The 7,003-nt window shown below is 29.7% G+C and overlaps 1 non-coding gene across 1 annotated transcript; it reads right to left on the reverse strand.

Moving 5' to 3' along the window:
* Nucleotides 1–6,611: 6,611 nt before the first annotated feature.
* TRNAS-GGA (transfer RNA serine (anticodon GGA)) lies at nucleotides 6,612–6,699 on the reverse strand. The gene has a single exon. It is a non-coding gene; the product is annotated as a tRNA-Ser (tRNA).
* Nucleotides 6,700–7,003: the final 304 nt, after the last annotated feature.

Consider the following 7,003-nt stretch of genomic DNA (forward strand, 5'->3'; position numbering starts at 1 on the left):
TTAAGTAGGTAATTTAGGACTCCTCCTCAAAAAAAAAAAAAGAAGAGTACCCATCTATCAGATTAATTGATTATAAATGTAAAATTACTGATAAGCAATACCAACCCCCGTTCAAGGGATTCGATCATGTAATATTCATCTTGACAAGCAATTATCTTCATACTATGATAAAATATGTATCAAAAACACAAGGGCTGTAGCTCAGTTAGGTAGAGCACCTCGTTTACACGAGCGCCAATGCTTTTTTTCAGAGGAGTTCATCTTGTAATTAAAAAAGTTTATCTTATAGTAAGAAATCGGTGTCTTACTCCATTTTAAGGAACAAAACAAGAGAACACTAGCCTGACAAAGGGTTTAGCCATAAAATCGAATCCATAATTGATTTGAGATATTGATAAGGTGAATACCCATTTCTCGTCAATGCTAAACATAAAGGGTATAGGGACCTAAAAAAGATTATCTTTTCTTCCTATTTTATGAACTTTAAGGTGTATGAAGTGTCATTTCTTATCTTCTATTTTAATTTTAGTAGGTGGATAAAGAGTCCATTTAACTTAAGTTGATCTAGGCCAGAAGCAGACCTACGTCAAGATAATCCTTCTTTGAAACACTTTGGTAGTGCTCTTTGATTGTTATACAAATAAAAAAGAAGAGCATAGGGAATCATCTCTTTATTCTTTACTGTAAAAAAAAAAAAAGATGGTGGACTAACTAATATTTTTATCAGTTAATGAAAAAGCTCAATGCAAAAAAAAATGCATGTTGGGTTTTGAAAACAATTTAAATCATTTAGATAATAATTAGTTTGATCTGTTTTACCGAGAAGGTCTACGGTTCGAGTCCGTATAGCCCTAATATTCCTACAGATACTAATAATATTAATACTATTTTGGATCGAATAGATCTCATTACTAAGACTATTACTAAAAAAAAAACAATTTGTAACTTTCTATTCGAACATATTCATATTCGATAGAATAATATTAATATTAGTATATTCAGCTAGTCTAAAAAAATGGAGACTTTAGACTAAAAATGAAAATGAATTTGGTATATTTTCTACATTCAGAGGAGTACTTTTATGTTTCTTCTTTACGAATATGATATTTTTTGGGCATTTCTAATAATATCAAGTTTGATTCCTATTTTGGCATTTCTAATTTCTGGAATTTTAGCCCCCATTAGCAAGGGACCGGAAAAACTTTCTAGTTATGAATCCGGAATAGAACCAATAGGCGATGCTTGGTTACAATTTCGAATCCGTTATTATATGTTTGCTCTCATTTTTGTTGTTTTTGATGTTGAAACGGTTTTTCTTTATCCATGGGCAATGAGTTTCGATGTATTAGGGGTATCCGTATTTTTAGAAGCTTTCTTATTCGTGCTTATCCTAATTGTTGGTTCAGTTTATGCATGGCGAAAGGGGGCATTAGAATGGTCTTAATTCTTGACTATTTAGACAATTAGAAAAAAAAATATTGAGACAATTATGAATTCCATTGAGTTTCCCTTACTTGATCAAACAACCCAAAATTCAGTTATTTCAACGACATTAAATGATTTTTCAAATTGGTCAAGATTATCCAGTTTATGGCCGCTTCTTTATGGTACGAGTTGTTGCTTCATTGAATTTGCTTCATTAATAGGATCACGATTCGATTTTGATCGTTATGGACTAGTACCACGATCGAGTCCTAGGCAGGCGGACCTAATTTTAACAGCGGGCACTGTAACTATGAAAATGGCCCCTTCTTTAGTTCGATTATATGAACAAATGCCCGAACCTAAATATGTTATTGCTATGGGAGCCTGTACAATTACGGGGGGGATGTTTAGTACCGATTCTTATAGTACTGTTCGAGGCGTAGATAAGCTAATTCCTGTAGATGTATATTTGCCGGGCTGTCCACCTAAACCGGAGGCCATTATAGATGCTATAACAAAACTTCGTAAGAAAATATCTCGAGAAATATATGAAGATCCAATGAGTTTTCAACGAGAGAATAGATGTTTTACTACCAACCATAAGTTTCATGTTGGATACAGTACTTATACTGACAATTATGGTCAAGAATTTTTCTATCAACCGCCATCTACTTCAGAGATATCGTCTGACACATTTTTTTAAAGTACAATAATAAAAAGCAATTCCTTTTTTAAAAATTTCATCGTATTTTAAAAATTTCATCGTAATAGAAAATACTAATACCAAACTCATAAAAAAAATTTAGGAGAAGCAAAAAATGCAAGGTCGTTTGTCTTCTTGGCTAGTCAAACATGGACTAATTCATAGATCCTTGGGTTTCGATTACCTAGGAATAGAGACTTTACAAATAAAGCCCGAGGATTGGCATTCCATTGCTGTCATTTTATATGTATATGGTTACAATTATCTACGTTCTCAATGTGCCTATGATGTAGCACCCGGAGGACTCTTAGCTAGTGTATATCATTTTACAAGAATAGAGTATGGTATAAATCAACCCGAAGAGGTATGCATAAAAATATTTGTATCAAGAAAAAATCCCAGAATTCCTTCGATTTTTTGGGTTTGGAAAAGTGCGGATTTTCAAGAAAAGGAATCTTATGATATGTTGGGAATCTCTTATGATAGTCATCCGCGTCTAAGACGTATTTTAATGCCCGAAAATTGGATAGGATGGCCTTTGCGTAAAGATTATATTGCTCCAAATTTTTATGAAATACAAGATGCTCACTAAATGATAAAAATAATAAACTAATCCAAACTTCTGCAACCCCAGTCAAAGAATATAAGTACATTCTGTTATAGATCAGACAAAATAATTGATTGACATTAAATCAGGCAGAGTAATGGAAGTTGCATTCAGATATTATTATGTGAGAAATCACAAAATTCAGAAATAATAGAATGAATAATTATAGGGTTTAAAATAGGATGGATAGGAGTTTCTTAAGATTCTAAAACAAAAACAATACTGAGTTCTTATCAGCCAAGCCAATAAAAGAAATAGGATGAACTGCAAAAATTCTTTATCTTTATAATAAACTAATTCTTTATCTTTATAATAAACTATATAACGTGCACATCACCATCAATTATACGGCCACGAAAAAAAAAACACAAAGAAAAGGGCTCGATTCTATTTTGGTAATCCTTCTCAGATGAATTCTTAATATTCTCACTCCACCCCAGAACTTCGACTTTTAGGTCTTTTAACCAACTAATTAAACCACTCGAATATTATGGAAATAGAAACCTTTTTTTGTATCGCAGAAAAAAAAGGAAAAAAATAGATAAAGAATTCATTATCTATATATCTATATCTATATATATATAGATACTATAGATAAGCGAATATACCTAATAAAAAATTGCATCTATTCTTTAATCATCTAGGAAAAGTATATCTACAGATACCTAAATAGATCAAAGAAATATGTTATGTATCAGAATCTAGAAGAACACAAATTTGTATGAGTATCTATCCCCCATATTCATTAAAATGAATATGGGGGATAGATACTCATACAAATGAATCTTGTGTCAGGAACCAGATTTGAACTGGTGACACGAGGATTTTCAGTCCTCTGCTCTACCAACTGAGCTATCCCGACCATTCTTGAAGCTTAATACTTTGATTTTAAAAGATTTTTAAAATCTATGTTAATGAATCTATATCAACTAAGTAAAAAAAAAGTTTGTAAGTGAGTTTCCGCAGTAATAATTATTTTTTATTGTTAATCGTTAATTACGCATATGAAAATTCCTTGCTAAAAAATAAGATATTAATTTATACATTTCTGATTAAAAAAAATTCTATGTGTTTCACATATATATTTATATCTATTCCAAAACTCGTCCCTTGTCATTATGATAGATAAGAAAATTATGATAGATAGGAAATTGATGAAAATAAAAATTCCAATTTCGTTGGGAAATAATAAATCGAATAAAACACATAAATAAGGACTTCAAGATAGAGAGGATATAGGAAAAAAATTAGAAAATGAAAAAGTATTTTTGGGGATAGAGGGACTTGAACCCTCATGATTTCTTAAGTCGACGGATTTTCCTCTTACTTTCAATTTCATTGTTGTCGGTATTGACATGTAGAATAGGACTCTATCTTTATTCTCATCTGATTTATCAGTTCTTCAAGGGTTTTAGCCGATTATGATGAAGTGAATAATTTCATCAATAAATATTCCATCTTTTCTTCAACTTCGAATTGATTTGATTCACATTTTTCATTTGTGAATATTTTTATCACAAATAGATCTTCAATAATAAAATAAAAAGTAACAAATTGAAAGAGTATTTCAGTATATATATATGTTTCTAAATGTTTATCTTTGATCCATTCCTGTAATTTTGGTGAAAGGATTCTTTTACTAATGCAATAAAAAAAGTCGTCAATTTCGTTTGTTAGAACAGCTTCCATAGAGTCTCTGCACCTATCCCTTTTTTATTATCACTTTCTGAATTTTTATTTGTTTTCAGAAAACAGGATTTGGCTCAGGATTGCCCATTGTGAATTCCAGGGTTTCTCTGAATTTGAAAATTATTACTTGGTAAGTTTCCATACCAAAACTCAATCCAATTAAGTCCGTAGCGTCTACCAATTTCGCCATATCCCCATCTTTTTTTTTATTTGAATCTGATTATAATAGAATGCTTTTTTTTTCATTTCTATTATGAGAATTATGCGGGAACTTTTGAATTCATTAAATACATATTATTTTATTAAATATTAAAAACCCCTTTCTCCAATTTTATAGATTTTATTTCATCTATATTGGATACCTTTATTTGTTTGAATCAGAACTAATTCTAATATCTATATATTAACAATTCAATATACACAGATATAGACCACATATCTACTTATCTTCTATGTACCTACTTATCTTCTTTTTTCATACAATTTAGAATACTCGAATGGTCGATTCTTTTTTTTTTTTTGTTTTTGCTTAAAAAAAAAAAGAAAATAAACAATCCATTTATTCATATACAATTTATATAACTAAAACGAATCTAGTGGCTAAAAAAAACCATTCTTTTAATTGAATATAATATAGAATTAGACATTTACTTAGAAATATGGAATTCCTTAATAAATATTTACTAAAATTTATATTTATTCAAATTTACTTTAAGTACTAATAAATAATCTTTTTGAAAGAAATCAATTTAATAATATATATCTAGAATAGTAGATCGAAATAAATTATATTAAATAAATTATATTAATATAATATTAATTATTATCTTGCACTTTATGTTATCAGATAAAATAAATAATAGAAATAATAAAAATTGGGTTTGATTTTCTATATTTTCTTTCTCTATTTTTGATGTTTGTATTAATTTGAATTTTGTTATAAATAACTAAAAATTGATAACTAAGATCCCATTCAATTCTTCTGCATATGTATATTTCGTTTACATTAGCCGGTTTAGCTCAGAGGTTAGAGCATCGCATTTGTAATGCGATGGTCATCGGTTCGAATCCGATAACCGGCTTTTCTCTATTTGTTTTTTACATAATTGATAATATCTTTTTTAGAAATAAAAAATTGGGAGAGTTCGATCTCTGCGGAAGAAATCAAGAAATTAACCTACTTTTTTGTATTCTTTTATATACAATAAATTCGGATATTGATAAAATTCATCTAATTCTTCTTTGTACTATAAAACTTTAGTAGATTTCGCTTCATTTAGAATTCTATAATATTTTTCATTTCGTTTAGTTTTCATTTCGATTTATAAGATTTTTCATTTTAAAAAAGGAGTTTTTATGTCACGTTACAGAGGACCTCGTTTCAAAAAAATACGTCGTCTAGGATATTTACCAGGACTTACTAGTAAAAGGCCAACAGTCAAAAACGAATTTCGAAATCAATTGCGCTTCAGTAAAAAATCTCAATATCGTATTCGTTTAGAAGAAAAACAAAAATTGCGTTTTCATTATGGTCTTACAGAACGACAATTGCTTAAATACGTTCGTATCTCCGGAAAAGCTAAAGGATCAACTGGTCAGGTTTTATTACAACTACTTGAAATGCGCTTGGATAACATACTTTTTCGATTGGGTATGGCTGCGACTATTCCTCAAGCCCGCCAATTTATAAACCATAGACATGTTTTAGTTAATGGTCGTATAGTGGATATACCAAGTTATCGTTGTAAACCTCAAGATATTATTACAGCAAAGGATGAACAAAAATCTAAAACTCTTATTCAAAATTATTTTGATTCAGCCCCCCATGAGAAATTGCCAAATCATTTGACTGTTCACCCTTTCCAATATAAAGGTTTAATTAATCAAATAATAGATAATAAATGGGTTGGTTTGAAAATAAATGAATTACTGGTTGTAGAATATTATTCTCGTCAAACTTAAACTTAACTAAAATAACAAGAGTTTTTTTTACAAGGATTTTCTGCTATTCATATATCATAGACATGGATATGCGAAAATTTTTATTCCTTGCCCACCCGTTATCCACTATTTTTTGTATTACCGAAAAATGAGGAATATAAAGTTGTCCATATCAACAAACAAATTTGAAATATGAAATAATGGTATGCATTGGGATGAGTAATATTGATGAATTTGGTAAAGATTCGGAAAGAGAGGGATTCGAACCCCCGGTAAACAAAAAGCCTACATAGCAGTTCCAATGCTACGCCTTGAACCACTCGGCCATCTCTCCTATATAATGATGCCCAGAAACCGGTTGAATGTTGAATAGTGAATCAATCCTATTTTTCATAAATGCATAAAACCTATTCAAACTATAAAAATACAAAGTAAAATTAAAAAAAAACCTCCTACAAGGTCTTAGGATAAACAAATTTGATTGATGAGTTCATTTTTACGTTATTTCGCACTGTATTATAATTATACAATTCCTTTATTTGTGGGATTGATTTCTCACACCATGATTAATTAAATTATAGAATGGATTTCTACCTATGCCTAGATCTCGGATAAATGAAAATTTTATAGATAAGACC

This window comes from Vigna unguiculata, unplaced genomic scaffold (genome assembly GCF_037176805.1).
Source record: "Vigna unguiculata cultivar grain cowpea cultivar isolate G323 ecotype 2 unplaced genomic scaffold, ASM3717680v1 ptg000391l, whole genome shotgun sequence".
In the NCBI taxonomy this organism is placed as follows: Eukaryota; Viridiplantae; Streptophyta; class Magnoliopsida; order Fabales; family Fabaceae; genus Vigna; species Vigna unguiculata.